The sequence below is a fragment of the Schistocerca piceifrons genome, chromosome 8 (genome assembly GCF_021461385.2).
Source record: "Schistocerca piceifrons isolate TAMUIC-IGC-003096 chromosome 8, iqSchPice1.1, whole genome shotgun sequence".
NCBI classification, from domain to species: Eukaryota; Metazoa; Arthropoda; class Insecta; order Orthoptera; family Acrididae; genus Schistocerca; species Schistocerca piceifrons.
In genome coordinates, this window is record NC_060145.1 from 435,209,180 (window position 1) to 435,221,977 (window position 12,798).

Below are 12,798 nucleotides of genomic sequence, written 5' to 3' on the forward strand. Positions count from 1 at the left end.
TACCTGTCGAACAGCGAGAGCAGATGCGTGGCAAGCTCTAAGCTCTGCAGGCGCACTGCGGCCACGCAGCTGCACGAAAGGTACCTTCCTTGGGAGCTTGCTCAGCCATGCAGAACACGTTTCTTAGCGAATTGCACTTGTCTCGTAGAAAGAAATGCTGCCACTGGCCCTGTGGCGCAACGGATAACGCGTCTGACTACGGATCAGAAGATTCCAGGTTCGAATCCTGGCAGGGTCGGCGTTTTGTTAGTTGCCGACGCGTAGCTGGGCAGTGGATTTCGTATGTCGCCGCACCGTGGAGTGCTTTGTTGCTCCTGTGCATCTCGCAGCTGCATGTCGAGTCGATCGTGGTAAATATCGCTGCCTGCAAGCGTCAGCGTAGCGTCAGTCGAGCAAAGTCGAGACAAGTCAAGCTGAGAGCTGTAGGAGATGATACGCAATTAAATACAGGCGTGTGAAAGCGACGCAGACAACACTTTCCAAGTGTCCCACGTCACGTGGCGAAGAGCCGGCGCAACCCCAGGCAGCAGAGTGGCGCAGTGGAAGCGTGCTGGGCCCATAACCCAGAGGTCCGTGGATCGAAACCACGCTCTGCTAAAATTATTTCTTTTGCGGACTGTGCCGAGCTCGATTATTACGCCCACAGCGTCGGCTGGGGTGCTTTGATACAGCGTTAACAGCATACCCCGCAGTTCTGAAATGTGAAGAATGCGAGAACCACTTCCTAAGTTGTAGCATTTTTTAAGATTTTGCGCCAACTACACTCCACGATCGCAAAGTTAATGCTCTTACGACCCACATACGCGCAACACTCGAACAGGGTTGTGAGATAAAAATCGCATCTACCCGGCGGGGAATCGAACCCCGGTCTCCCGCGTGACAGGCGGGGATACTAACCACTATACTACCGAGGATGCGGTGTAGACAGGTGCCTGTGTGCGAGAGATATGGTGCTAGTAGCCGCAAACGACCTACACTAAGTTCGGCGAGTGATAGAGCAGCAATTAAAAATCGGATGTGCCTCCCCGGCGGGGAATCGAACCCCGGTCTCCCGCGTGACAGGCGGGGATACTAACCACTATACTACCGAGGAAGACGCAGCTAGCGTCTCGAATGCACAATTATGTTACTCAAATAGCTGATACATCTCAAACCTAGCCTCCTGTTGCTGTCAGAGACAGCTGCTAAGAAATAAAAGTATGCCCCAGGTGAGGCTCGAACTCACAACCCCGGCATTGCTGACGGCTACTGCCTTATAAGTACCGTGCGCTAACCAATTTCGCCACTGGGGCTACAACAGAGTGCTTTCAGTTAGCGGTATTCACTTTGCTGCAATCCAGTGGTGGCCACAGAAACATACGATCGCCACCTGATGCCATACTGCGACTTTGGCACCTGACTACCAATGCTTCGTGCTATTCTTGTTTCATATGCTACGCTTACATGCACATCAACCGGCTCTCGTCGTCGAGAAAACGTGGGAAAACGCGCGCCTTGCCTTCTGCTACCTGTCGAACAGCGAGAGCAGATGCGTGGCAAGCTCTAAGCTCTGCAGGCGCACTGCGGCCACGCAGCTGCACGAAAGGTACCTTCCTTGGGAGCTTGCTCAGCCATGGAGAACACGTTTCTTAGCGAATTGCACTTGTCTCGTAGAAAGAAATGCTGCCACTGGCCCTGTGGCGCAACGGATAACGCGTCTGACTACGGATCAGAAGATTCCAGGTTCGAATCCTGGCAGGGTCGGCGTTTTGTTAGTTGCCGACGCGTAGCTGGGCAGTGGATTTCGTATGTCGCCGCACCGTGGAGTGCTTTGTTGCTCCTGTGCATCTCGCAGCTGCATGTCGAGTCGATCGTGGTAAATATCGCTGCCTGCAAGCGTCAGCGTAGCGTCAGTCGAGCAAAGTCGAGACAAGTCAAGCTGAGAGCTGTAGGAGATGATACGCAATTAAATACAGGCGTGTGAAAGCGACGCAGACAACACTTTCCAAGTGTCCCACGTCACGTGGCGAAGAGCCGGCGCAACCCCAGGCAGCAGAGTGGCGCAGTGGAAGCGTGCTGGGCCCATAACCCAGAGGTCCGTGGATCGAAACCACGCTCTGCTAAAATTATTTCTTTTGCGGACTGTGCCGAGCTCGATTATTACGCCCACAGCGTCGGCTGGGGTGCTTTGATACAGCGTTAACAGCATACCCCGCAGTTCTGAAATGTGAAGAATGCGAGAACCACTTCCTAAGTTGTAGCATTTTTTAAGATTTTGCGCCAACTACACTCCACGATCGCAAAGTTAATGCTCTTACGACCCACATACGCGCAACACTCGAACAGGGTTGTGAGATAAAAATCGCATCTACCCGGCGGGGAATCGAACCCCGGTCTCCCGCGTGACAGGCGGGGATACTAACCACTATACTACCGAGGATGCGGTGTAGACAGGTGCCTGTGTGCGAGAGATATGGTGCTAGTAGCCGCAAACGACCTACACTAAGTTCGGCGAGTGATAGAGCAGCAATTAAAAATCGGATGTGCCTCCCCGGCGGGGAATCGAACCCCGGTCTCCCGCGTGACAGGCGGGGATACTAACCACTATACTACCGAGGAAGACGCAGCTAGCGTCTCGAATGCACAATTATGTTACTCAAATAGCTGATACATCTCAAACCTAGCCTCCTGTTGCTGTCAGAGACAGCTGCTAAGAAATAAAAGTATGCCCCAGGTGAGGCTCGAACTCACAACCCCGGCATTGCTCACGGCTACTGCCTTATAAGTACCGTGCGCTAACCAATTTCGCCACTGGGGCTACAACAGAGTGCTTTCAGTTAGCGGTATTCACTTTGCTGCAATCCAGTGGTGGCCACAGAAACATACGATCGCCACCTGATGCCATACTGCGACTTTGGCACCTGACTACCAATGCTTCGTGCTATTCTTGTTTCATATGCTACGCTTACATGCACATCAACCGGCTCTCGTCGTCGAGAAAACGTGGGAAAACGCGCGCCTTGCCTTCTGCTACCTGTCGAACAGCGAGAGCAGATGCGTGGCAAGCTCTAAGCTCTGCAGGCGCACTGCGGCCACGCAGCTGCACGAAAGGTACCTTCCTTGGGAGCTTGCTCAGCCATGGAGAACACGTTTCTTAGCGAATTGCACTTGTCTCGTAGAAAGAAATGCTGCCACTGGCCCTGTGGCGCAACGGATAACGCGTCTGACTACGGATCAGAAGATTCCAGGTTCGAATCCTGGCAGGGTCGGCGTTTTGTTAGTTGCCGACGCGTAGCTGGGCAGTGGATTTCGTATGTCGCCGCACCGTGGAGTGCTTTGTTGCTCCTGTGCATCTCGCAGCTGCATGTCGAGTCGATCGTGGTAAATATCGCTGCCTGCAAGCGTCAGCGTAGCGTCAGTCGAGCAAAGTCGAGACAAGTCAAGCTGAGAGCTGTAGGAGATGATACGCAATTAAATACAGGCGTGTGAAAGCGACGCAGACAACACTTTCCAAGTGTCCCACGTCACGTGGCGAAGAGCCGGCGCAACCCCAGGCAGCAGAGTGGCGCACTGGAAGCGTGCTGGGCCCATAACCCAGAGGTCCGTGGATCGAAACCACGCTCTGCTAAAATTATTTCTTTTGCGGACTGTGCCGAGCTCGATTATTACGCCCACAGCGTCGGCTGGGGTGCTTTGATACAGCGTTAACAGCATACCCCGCAGTTCTGAAATGTGAAGAATGCGAGAACCACTTCCTAAGTTGTAGCATTTTTTAAGATTTTGCGCCAACTACACTCCACGATCGCAAAGATAATGCTCTTACGACCCACATACGCGCAACACTCGAACAGGGTTGTGAGATAAAAATCGCATCTCCCCGGCGGGGAATCGAACCCCGGTCTCCCGCGTGACAGGCGGGGATACTAACCACTATACTACCGTGGATGCGCTGTAGACAGGTGCCTGTGTGCGAGAGATATGGTGCTAGTAGCCGCAAACGACCTACACTAAGTTCGGCGAGTGATAGAGCAGCAATTAAAAATCGGATGTGCCTCCCCGGCGGGGAATCGAACCCCGGTCTCCCGCGTGACAGGCGGGGATACTAACCACTATACTACCGAGGAAGACGCAGCTAGCGTCTCGAATGCACAATTATGTTACTCAAATAGCTGATACATCTCAAACCTAGCCTCCTGTTGCTGTCAGAGACAGCTGCTAAGAAATAAAAGTATGCCCCAGGTGAGGCTCGAACTCACAACCCCGGCATTGCTCACGGCTACTGCCTTATAAGTACCGTGCGCTAACGAATTGCGCCACTGGGGCTACAACAGAGTGCTTTCAGTTAGCGGTATTCACTTTGCTGCAATCCAGTGGTGGCCACAGAAACATACGATCGCCACCTGATGCCATACTGCGACTTTGGCACCTGACTACCAATGCTTCGTGCTATTCTTGTTTCATATGCTACGCTTACATGCACATCAACCGGCTCTCGTCGTCGAGAAAACGTGGGAAAACGCGCGCCTTGCCTTCTGCTACCTGTCGAACAGCGAGAGCAGATGCGTGGCAAGCTCTAAGCTCTGCAGGCGCACTGCGGCCACGCAGCTGCACGAAAGGTACCTTCCTTGGGAGCTTGCTCAGCCATGGAGAACACGTTTCTTAGCGAATTGCACTTGTCTCGTAGAAAGAAATGCTGCCACTGGCCCTGTGGCGCAACGGATAACGCGTCTGACTACGGATCAGAAGATTCCAGGTTCGAATCCTGGCAGGGTCGGCGTTTTGTTAGTTGCCGACGCGTAGCTGGGCAGTGGATTTCGTATGTCGCCGCACCGTGGAGTGCTTTGTTGCTCCTGTGCATCTCGCAGCTGCATGTCGAGTCGATCGTGGTAAATATCGCTGCCTGCAAGCGTCAGCGTAGCGTCAGTCGAGCAAAGTCGAGACAAGTCAAGCTGAGAGCTGTAGGAGATGATACGCAATTAAATACAGGCGTGTGAAAGCGACGCAGACAACACTTTCCAAGTGTCCCACGTCACGTGGCGAAGAGCCGGCGCAACCCCAGGCAGCAGAGTGGCGCAGTGGAAGCGTGCTGGGCCCATAACCCAGAGGTCCGTGGATCGAAACCACGCTCTGCTAAAATTATTTCTTTTGCGGACTGTGCCGAGCTCGATTATTACGCCCACAGCGTCGGCTGGGGTGCTTTGATACAGCGTTAACAGCATACCCCGCAGTTCTGAAATGTGAAGAATGCGAGAACCACTTCCTAAGTTGTAGCATTTTTTAAGATTTTGTGCCAACTACACTCCACGATCGCAAATTTAATGCTCTTACGACCCACATACGCGCAACACTCGAACAGGGTTGTGAGATAAAAATCGCATCTCCCCGGCGGGGAATCGAACCCCGGTCTCCCGCGTGACAGGCGGGGATACTAACCACTATACTACCGAGGATGCGCTGTAGACAGGTGCCTGTGTGCGAGAGATATGGTGCTAGTAGCCGCAAACGACCTACACTAAGTTCGGCGAGTGATAGAGCAGCAATTAAAAATCGGATGTGCCTCCCCGGCGGGGAATCGAACCCCGGTCTCCCGCGTGACAGGCGGGGATACTAACCACTATACTACCGAGGAAGACGCAGCTAAGATCTCGAATGCACAATTATGTTACTCAAATAGCTGATACATCTCAAACCTAGCCTCCTGTTGCTGTCAGAGACAGCTGCTAAGAAATAAAAGCATGCCCCAGGTGAGGCTCGAACTCACAACCCCGGCATTGCTCACGGCTACTGCCTTATAAGTACCGTGCGCTAACCAATTGCGCCACTGGGGCTACAACAGAGTGCTTTCAGTTAGCGGTATTCACTTTGCTGCAATCCAGTGGTGGCCACAGAAACATACGATCGCCACCTGATGCCATACTGCGACTTTGGCACCTGACTACCAATGCTTCGTGCTATTCTTGTTTCATATGCTACGCTTACATGCACATCAACCGGCTCTCGTCGTCGAGAAAACGTGGGAAAACGCGCGCCTTGCCTTCTGCTACCTGTCGAACAGCGAGAGCAGATGCGTGGCAAGCTCTAAGCTCTGCAGGCGCACTGCGGCCACGCAGCTGCACGAAAGGTACCTTCCTTGGGAGCTTGCTCAGCCATGCAGAACACGTTTCTTAGCGAATTGCACTTGTCTCGTAGAAAGAAATGCTGCCACTGGCCCTGTGGCGCAACGGATAACGCGTCTGACTACGGATCAGAAGATTCCAGGTTCGAATCCTGGCAGGGTCGGCGTTTTGTTAGTTGCCGACGCGTAGCTGGGCAGTGGATTTCGTATGTCGCCGCACCGTGGAGTGCTTTGTTGCTCCTGTGCATCTCGCAGCTGCATGTCGAGTCGATCGTGGTAAATATCGCTGCCTGCAAGCGTCAGCGTAGCGTCAGTCGAGCAAAGTCGAGACAAGTCAAGCTGAGAGCTGTAGGAGATGATACGCAATTAAATACAGGCGTGTGAAAGCGACGCAGACAACACTTTCCAAGTGTCCCACGTCACGTGGCGAAGAGCCGGCGCAACCCCAGGCAGCAGAGTGGCGCAGTGGAAGCGTGCTGGGCCCATAACCCAGAGGTCCGTGGATCGAAACCACGCTCTGCTAAAATTATTTCTTTTGCGGACTGTGCCGAGCTCGATTATTACGCCCACAGCGTCGGCTGGGGTGCTTTGATACAGCGTTAACAGCATACCCCGCAGTTCTGAAATGTGAAGAATGCGAGAACCACTTCCTAAGTTGTAGCATTTTTTAAGATTTTGTGCCAACTACACTCCACGATCGCAAATTTAATGCTCTTACGACCCACATACGCGCAACACTCGAACAGGGTTGTGAGATAAAAATCGCATCTCCCCGGCGGGGAATCGAACCCCGGTCTCCCGCGTGACAGGCGGGGATACTAACCACTATACTACCGAGGATGCGCTGTAGACAGGTGCCTGTGTGCGAGAGATATGGTGCTAGTAGCCGCAAACGACCTACACTAAGTTCGGCGAGTGATAGAGCAGCAATTAAAAATCGGATGTGCCTCCCCGGCGGGGAATCGAACCCCGGTCTCCCGCGTGACAGGCGGGGATACTAACCACTATACTACCGAGGAAGACGCAGCTAAGATCTCGAATGCACAATTATGTTACTCAAATAGCTGATACATCTCAAACCTAGCCTCCTGTTGCTGTCAGAGACAGCTGCTAAGAAATAAAAGCATGCCCCAGGTGAGGCTCGAACTCACAACCCCGGCATTGCTCACGGCTACTGCCTTATAAGTACCGTGCGCTAACCAATTGCGCCACTGGGGCTACAACAGAGTGCTTTCAGTTAGCGGTATTCACTTTGCTGCAATCCAGTGGTGGCCACAGAAACATACGATCGCCACCTGATGCCATACTGCGACTTTGGCACCTGACTACCAATGCTTCGTGCTATTCTTGTTTCATATGCTACGCTTACATGCACATCAACCGGCTCTCGTCGTCGAGAAAACGTGGGAAAACGCGCGCCTTGCCTTCTGCTACCTGTCGAACAGCGAGAGCAGATGCGTGGCAAGCTCTAAGCTCTGCAGGCGCACTGCGGCCACGCAGCTGCACGAAAGGTACCTTCCTTGGGAGCTTGCTCAGCCATGCAGAACACGTTTCTTAGCGAATTGCACTTGTCTCGTAGAAAGAAATGCTGCCACTGGCCCTGTGGCGCAACGGATAACGCGTCTGACTACGGATCAGAAGATTCCAGGTTCGAATCCTGGCAGGGTCGGCGTTTTGTTAGTTGCCGACGCGTAGCTGGGCAGTGGATTTCGTATGTCGCCGCACCGTGGAGTGCTTTGTTGCTCCTGTGCATCTCGCAGCTGCATGTCGAGTCGATCGTGGTAAATATCGCTGCCTGCAAGCGTCAGCGTAGCGTCAGTCGAGCAAAGTCGAGACAAGTCAAGCTGAGAGCTGTAGGAGATGATACGCAATTAAATACAGGCGTGTGAAAGCGACGCAGACAACACTTTCCAAGTGTCCCACGTCACGTGGCGAAGAGCCGGCGCAACCCCAGGCAGCAGAGTGGCGCAGTGGAAGCGTGCTGGGCCCATAACCCAGAGGTCCGTGGATCGAAACCACGCTCTGCTAAAATTATTTCTTTTGCGGACTGTGCCGAGCTCGATTATTACGCCCACAGCGTCGGCTGGGGTGCTTTGATACAGCGTTAACAGCATACCCCGCAGTTCTGAAATGTGAAGAATGCGAGAACCACTTCCTAAGTTGTAGCATTTTTTAAGATTTTGTGCCAACTACACTCCACGATCGCAAATTTAATGCTCTTACGACCCACATACGCGCAACACTCGAACAGGGTTGTGAGATAAAAATCGCATCTCCCCGGCGGGGAATCGAACCCCGGTCTCCCGCGTGACAGGCGGGGATACTAACCACTATACTACCGAGGATGCGCTGTAGACAGGTGCCTGTGTGCGAGAGATATGGTGCTAGTAGCCGCAAACGACCTACACTAAGTTCGGCGAGTGATAGAGCAGCAATTAAAAATCGGATGTGCCTCCCCGGCGGGGAATCGAACCCCGGTCTCCCGCGTGACAGGCGGGGATACTAACCACTATACTACCGAGGAAGACGCAGCTAAGATCTCGAATGCACAATTATGTTACTCAAATAGCTGATACATCTCAAACCTAGCCTCCTGTTGCTGTCAGAGACAGCTGCTAAGAAATAAAAGCATGCCCCAGGTGAGGCTCGAACTCACAACCCCGGCATTGCTCACGGCTACTGCCTTATAAGTACCGTGCGCTAACCAATTGCGCCACTGGGGCTACAACAGAGTGCTTTCAGTTAGCGGTATTCACTTTGCTGCAATCCAGTGGTGGCCACAGAAACATACGATCGCCACCTGATGCCATACTGCGACTTTGGCACCTGACTACCAATGCTTCGTGCTATTCTTGTTTCATATGCTACGCTTACATGCACATCAACCGGCTCTCGTCGTCGAGAAAACGTGGGAAAACGCGCGCCTTGCCTTCTGCTACCTGTCGAACAGCGAGAGCAGATGCGTGGCAAGCTCTAAGCTCTGCAGGCGCACTGCGGCCACGCAGCTGCACGAAAGGTACCTTCCTTGGGAGCTTGCTCAGCCATGCAGAACACGTTTCTTAGCGAATTGCACTTGTCTCGTAGAAAGAAATGCTGCCACTGGCCCTGTGGCGCAACGGATAACGCGTCTGACTACGGATCAGAAGATTCCAGGTTCGAATCCTGGCAGGGTCGGCGTTTTGTTAGTTGCCGACGCGTAGCTGGGCAGTGGATTTCGTATGTCGCCGCACCGTGGAGTGCTTTGTTGCTCCTGTGCATCTCGCAGCTGCATGTCGAGTCGATCGTGGTAAATATCGCTGCCTGCAAGCGTCAGCGTAGCGTCAGTCGAGCAAAGTCGAGACAAGTCAAGCTGAGAGCTGTAGGAGATGATACGCAATTAAATACAGGCGTGTGAAAGCGACGCAGACAACACTTTCCAAGTGTCCCACGTCACGTGGCGAAGAGCCGGCGCAACCCCAGGCAGCAGAGTGGCGCAGTGGAAGCGTGCTGGGCCCATAACCCAGAGGTCCGTGGATCGAAACCACGCTCTGCTAAAATTATTTCTTTTGCGGACTGTGCCGAGCTCGATTATTACGCCCACAGCGTCGGCTGGGGTGCTTTGATACAGCGTTAACAGCATACCCCGCAGTTCTGAAATGTGAAGAATGCGAGAACCACTTCCTAAGTTGTAGCATTTTTTAAGATTTTGCGCCAACTACACTCCACGATCGCAAAGTTAATGCTCTTACGACCCACATACGCGCAACACTCGAACAGGGTTGTGAGATAAAAATCGCATCTACCCGGCGGGGAATCGAACCCCGGTCTCCCGCGTGACAGGCGGGGATACTAACCACTATACTACCGAGGATGCGGTGTAGACAGGTGCCTGTGTGCGAGAGATATGGTGCTAGTAGCCGCAAACGACCTACACTAAGTTCGGCGAGTGATAGAGCAGCAATTAAAAATCGGATGTGCCTCCCCGGCGGGGAATCGAACCCCGGTCTCCCGCGTGACAGGCGGGGATACTAACCACTATACTACCGAGGAAGACGCAGCTAGCGTCTCGAATGCACAATTATGTTACTCAAATAGCTGATACATCTCAAACCTAGCCTCCTGTTGCTGTCAGAGACAGCTGCTAAGAAATAAAAGTATGCCCCAGGTGAGGCTCGAACTCACAACCCCGGCATTGCTGACGGCTACTGCCTTATAAGTACCGTGCGCTAACCAATTTCGCCACTGGGGCTACAACAGAGTGCTTTCAGTTAGCGGTATTCACTTTGCTGCAATCCAGTGGTGGCCACAGAAACATACGATCGCCACCTGATGCCATACTGCGACTTTGGCACCTGACTACCAATGCTTCGTGCTATTCTTGTTTCATATGCTACGCTTACATGCACATCAACCGGCTCTCGTCGTCGAGAAAACGTGGGAAAACGCGCGCCTTGCCTTCTGCTACCTGTCGAACAGCGAGAGCAGATGCGTGGCAAGCTCTAAGCTCTGCAGGCGCACTGCGGCCACGCAGCTGCACGAAAGGTACCTTCCTTGGGAGCTTGCTCAGCCATGGAGAACACGTTTCTTAGCGAATTGCACTTGTCTCGTAGAAAGAAATGCTGCCACTGGCCCTGTGGCGCAACGGATAACGCGTCTGACTACGGATCAGAAGATTCCAGGTTCGAATCCTGGCAGGGTCGGCGTTTTGTTAGTTGCCGACGCGTAGCTGGGCAGTGGATTTCGTATGTCGCCGCACCGTGGAGTGCTTTGTTGCTCCTGTGCATCTCGCAGCTGCATGTCGAGTCGATCGTGGTAAATATCGCTGCCTGCAAGCGTCAGCGTAGCGTCAGTCGAGCAAAGTCGAGACAAGTCAAGCTGAGAGCTGTAGGAGATGATACGCAATTAAATACAGGCGTGTGAAAGCGACGCAGACAACACTTTCCAAGTGTCCCACGTCACGTGGCGAAGAGCCGGCGCAACCCCAGGCAGCAGAGTGGCGCACTGGAAGCGTGCTGGGCCCATAACCCAGAGGTCCGTGGATCGAAACCACGCTCTGCTAAAATTATTTCTTTTGCGGACTGTGCCGAGCTCGATTATTACGCCCACAGCGTCGGCTGGGGTGCTTTGATACAGCGTTAACAGCATACCCCGCAGTTCTGAAATGTGAAGAATGCGAGAACCACTTCCTAAGTTGTAGCATTTTTTAAGATTTTGCGCCAACTACACTCCACGATCGCAAAGATAATGCTCTTACGACCCACATACGCGCAACACTCGAACAGGGTTGTGAGATAAAAATCGCATCTCCCCGGCGGGGAATCGAACCCCGGTCTCCCGCGTGACAGGCGGGGATACTAACCACTATACTACCGTGGATGCGCTGTAGACAGGTGCCTGTGTGCGAGAGATATGGTGCTAGTAGCCGCAAACGACCTACACTAAGTTCGGCGAGTGATAGAGCAGCAATTAAAAATCGGATGTGCCTCCCCGGCGGGGAATCGAACCCCGGTCTCCCGCGTGACAGGCGGGGATACTAACCACTATACTACCGAGGAAGACGCAGCTAGCGTCTCGAATGCACAATTATGTTACTCAAATAGCTGATACATCTCAAACCTAGCCTCCTGTTGCTGTCAGAGACAGCTGCTAAGAAATAAAAGTATGCCCCAGGTGAGGCTCGAACTCACAACCCCGGCATTGCTCACGGCTACTGCCTTATAAGTACCGTGCGCTAACCAATTGCGCCACTGGGGCTACAACAGAGTGCTTTCAGTTAGCGGTATTCACTTTGCTGCAATCCAGTGGTGGCCACAGAAACATACGATCGCCACCTGATGCCATACTGCGACTTTGGCACCTGACTACCAATGCTTCGTGCTATTCTTGTTTCATATGCTACGCTTACATGCACATCAACCGGCTCTCGTCGTCGAGAAGACGTGGGAAAACGTGCGCCTTGCCTTCTGCCACCTGTCGAACAGCGAGAGCAGATGCGTGGCAAGCTCTAAGCTCTGCAGGCGCACTGCGGCCACGCAGCTGCACGAAAGGTACCTTCCTTGGGAGCTTGCTCAGCCATGGAGAACACGTTTCTTAGCGAATTGCACTTGTCTCGTAGAAAGAAATGCTGCCACTGGCCCTGTGGCGCAACGGATAACGCGTCTGACTACGGATCAGAAGATTCCAGGTTCGAATCCTGGCAGGGTCGGCGTTTTGTTAGTTGCCGACGCGTAGCTGGGCAGTGGATTTCGTATGTCGCCGCACCGTGGAGTGCTTTGTTGCTCCTGTGCATCTCGCAGCTGCATGTCGAGTCGATCGTGGTAAATATCGCTGCCTGCAAGCGTCAGCGTAGCGTCAGTCGAGCAAAGTCGAGACAAGTCAAGCTGAGAGCTGTAGGAGATGATACGCAATTAAATACAGGCGTGTGAAAGCGACGCAGACAACACTTTCCAAGTGTCCCACGTCACGTGGCGAAGAGCCGGCGCAACCCCAGGCAGCAGAGTGGCGCACTGGAAGCGTGCTGGGCCCATAACCCAGAGGTCCGTGGATCGAAACCACGCTCTGCTAAAATTATTTCTTTTGCGGACTGTGCCGAGCTCGATTATTACGCCCACAGCGTCGGCTGGGGTGCTTTGATACAGCGTTAACAGCATACCCCGCAGTTCTGAAATGTGAAGAATGCGAGAACCACTTCCTAAGTTGTAGCATTTTTTAAGATTTTGCGCCAA

At 53.2% G+C, this 12,798-nt stretch overlaps 33 non-coding genes across 33 annotated transcripts; 9 read left to right on the forward strand and 24 right to left on the reverse strand.

The window, feature by feature from the left end:
• Positions 1 to 165: 165 nt before the first annotated feature.
• On the forward strand, positions 166 to 238 carry Trnar-acg. The gene has a single exon. It is a non-coding gene; the product is annotated as a tRNA-Arg (tRNA).
• Positions 239 to 840: 602 nt separating this feature from the next.
• Positions 841 to 914, reverse strand: Trnad-guc. The gene has a single exon. It is a non-coding gene; the product is annotated as a tRNA-Asp (tRNA).
• A 107-nt stretch (positions 915 to 1,021) lies between these two features.
• Positions 1,022 to 1,093, reverse strand: Trnad-guc. The gene has a single exon. It is a non-coding gene; the product is annotated as a tRNA-Asp (tRNA).
• A 107-nt stretch (positions 1,094 to 1,200) lies between these two features.
• Positions 1,201 to 1,292, reverse strand: Trnai-uau. The gene is given in 2 exon segments: positions 1,201 to 1,236; positions 1,255 to 1,292. It is a non-coding gene; the product is annotated as a tRNA-Ile (tRNA).
• Positions 1,293 to 1,670: 378 nt separating this feature from the next.
• Positions 1,671 to 1,743, forward strand: Trnar-acg. The gene has a single exon. It is a non-coding gene; the product is annotated as a tRNA-Arg (tRNA).
• A 602-nt stretch (positions 1,744 to 2,345) lies between these two features.
• Positions 2,346 to 2,419, reverse strand: Trnad-guc. The gene has a single exon. It is a non-coding gene; the product is annotated as a tRNA-Asp (tRNA).
• A 107-nt stretch (positions 2,420 to 2,526) lies between these two features.
• On the reverse strand, positions 2,527 to 2,598 carry Trnad-guc. Its single transcript has one exon. It is a non-coding gene; the product is annotated as a tRNA-Asp (tRNA).
• Positions 2,599 to 2,705: 107 nt separating this feature from the next.
• Trnai-uau lies at positions 2,706 to 2,797 on the reverse strand. Its single transcript is given in 2 exon segments — positions 2,706 to 2,741; positions 2,760 to 2,797. It is a non-coding gene; the product is annotated as a tRNA-Ile (tRNA).
• Positions 2,798 to 3,175: 378 nt separating this feature from the next.
• On the forward strand, positions 3,176 to 3,248 carry Trnar-acg. Its single transcript has one exon. It is a non-coding gene; the product is annotated as a tRNA-Arg (tRNA).
• A 604-nt stretch (positions 3,249 to 3,852) lies between these two features.
• On the reverse strand, positions 3,853 to 3,924 carry Trnad-guc. The gene has a single exon. It is a non-coding gene; the product is annotated as a tRNA-Asp (tRNA).
• Positions 3,925 to 4,031: 107 nt separating this feature from the next.
• Positions 4,032 to 4,103, reverse strand: Trnad-guc. The gene has a single exon. It is a non-coding gene; the product is annotated as a tRNA-Asp (tRNA).
• Positions 4,104 to 4,210: 107 nt separating this feature from the next.
• Trnai-uau lies at positions 4,211 to 4,302 on the reverse strand. Its single transcript is given in 2 exon segments — positions 4,211 to 4,246; positions 4,265 to 4,302. It is a non-coding gene; the product is annotated as a tRNA-Ile (tRNA).
• Positions 4,303 to 4,680: 378 nt separating this feature from the next.
• Trnar-acg lies at positions 4,681 to 4,753 on the forward strand. Its single transcript has one exon. It is a non-coding gene; the product is annotated as a tRNA-Arg (tRNA).
• A 604-nt stretch (positions 4,754 to 5,357) lies between these two features.
• Positions 5,358 to 5,429, reverse strand: Trnad-guc. The gene has a single exon. It is a non-coding gene; the product is annotated as a tRNA-Asp (tRNA).
• Positions 5,430 to 5,536: 107 nt separating this feature from the next.
• Trnad-guc lies at positions 5,537 to 5,608 on the reverse strand. Its single transcript has one exon. It is a non-coding gene; the product is annotated as a tRNA-Asp (tRNA).
• Positions 5,609 to 5,715: 107 nt separating this feature from the next.
• Positions 5,716 to 5,807, reverse strand: Trnai-uau. Its single transcript is given in 2 exon segments — positions 5,716 to 5,751; positions 5,770 to 5,807. It is a non-coding gene; the product is annotated as a tRNA-Ile (tRNA).
• Positions 5,808 to 6,185: 378 nt separating this feature from the next.
• Positions 6,186 to 6,258, forward strand: Trnar-acg. The gene has a single exon. It is a non-coding gene; the product is annotated as a tRNA-Arg (tRNA).
• A 604-nt stretch (positions 6,259 to 6,862) lies between these two features.
• Positions 6,863 to 6,934, reverse strand: Trnad-guc. Its single transcript has one exon. It is a non-coding gene; the product is annotated as a tRNA-Asp (tRNA).
• Positions 6,935 to 7,041: 107 nt separating this feature from the next.
• On the reverse strand, positions 7,042 to 7,113 carry Trnad-guc. The gene has a single exon. It is a non-coding gene; the product is annotated as a tRNA-Asp (tRNA).
• Positions 7,114 to 7,220: 107 nt separating this feature from the next.
• On the reverse strand, positions 7,221 to 7,312 carry Trnai-uau. Its single transcript is given in 2 exon segments — positions 7,221 to 7,256; positions 7,275 to 7,312. It is a non-coding gene; the product is annotated as a tRNA-Ile (tRNA).
• Positions 7,313 to 7,690: 378 nt separating this feature from the next.
• On the forward strand, positions 7,691 to 7,763 carry Trnar-acg. Its single transcript has one exon. It is a non-coding gene; the product is annotated as a tRNA-Arg (tRNA).
• A 604-nt stretch (positions 7,764 to 8,367) lies between these two features.
• Trnad-guc lies at positions 8,368 to 8,439 on the reverse strand. Its single transcript has one exon. It is a non-coding gene; the product is annotated as a tRNA-Asp (tRNA).
• A 107-nt stretch (positions 8,440 to 8,546) lies between these two features.
• On the reverse strand, positions 8,547 to 8,618 carry Trnad-guc. Its single transcript has one exon. It is a non-coding gene; the product is annotated as a tRNA-Asp (tRNA).
• A 107-nt stretch (positions 8,619 to 8,725) lies between these two features.
• On the reverse strand, positions 8,726 to 8,817 carry Trnai-uau. Its single transcript is given in 2 exon segments — positions 8,726 to 8,761; positions 8,780 to 8,817. It is a non-coding gene; the product is annotated as a tRNA-Ile (tRNA).
• A 378-nt stretch (positions 8,818 to 9,195) lies between these two features.
• Trnar-acg lies at positions 9,196 to 9,268 on the forward strand. Its single transcript has one exon. It is a non-coding gene; the product is annotated as a tRNA-Arg (tRNA).
• Positions 9,269 to 9,870: 602 nt separating this feature from the next.
• On the reverse strand, positions 9,871 to 9,944 carry Trnad-guc. Its single transcript has one exon. It is a non-coding gene; the product is annotated as a tRNA-Asp (tRNA).
• A 107-nt stretch (positions 9,945 to 10,051) lies between these two features.
• Trnad-guc lies at positions 10,052 to 10,123 on the reverse strand. Its single transcript has one exon. It is a non-coding gene; the product is annotated as a tRNA-Asp (tRNA).
• A 107-nt stretch (positions 10,124 to 10,230) lies between these two features.
• Trnai-uau lies at positions 10,231 to 10,322 on the reverse strand. Its single transcript is given in 2 exon segments — positions 10,231 to 10,266; positions 10,285 to 10,322. It is a non-coding gene; the product is annotated as a tRNA-Ile (tRNA).
• Positions 10,323 to 10,700: 378 nt separating this feature from the next.
• On the forward strand, positions 10,701 to 10,773 carry Trnar-acg. The gene has a single exon. It is a non-coding gene; the product is annotated as a tRNA-Arg (tRNA).
• Positions 10,774 to 11,377: 604 nt separating this feature from the next.
• On the reverse strand, positions 11,378 to 11,449 carry Trnad-guc. The gene has a single exon. It is a non-coding gene; the product is annotated as a tRNA-Asp (tRNA).
• A 107-nt stretch (positions 11,450 to 11,556) lies between these two features.
• On the reverse strand, positions 11,557 to 11,628 carry Trnad-guc. The gene has a single exon. It is a non-coding gene; the product is annotated as a tRNA-Asp (tRNA).
• A 107-nt stretch (positions 11,629 to 11,735) lies between these two features.
• Trnai-uau lies at positions 11,736 to 11,827 on the reverse strand. The gene is given in 2 exon segments: positions 11,736 to 11,771; positions 11,790 to 11,827. It is a non-coding gene; the product is annotated as a tRNA-Ile (tRNA).
• A 378-nt stretch (positions 11,828 to 12,205) lies between these two features.
• Positions 12,206 to 12,278, forward strand: Trnar-acg. The gene has a single exon. It is a non-coding gene; the product is annotated as a tRNA-Arg (tRNA).
• The last annotated feature ends 520 nt before the right edge of the window (positions 12,279 to 12,798 follow it).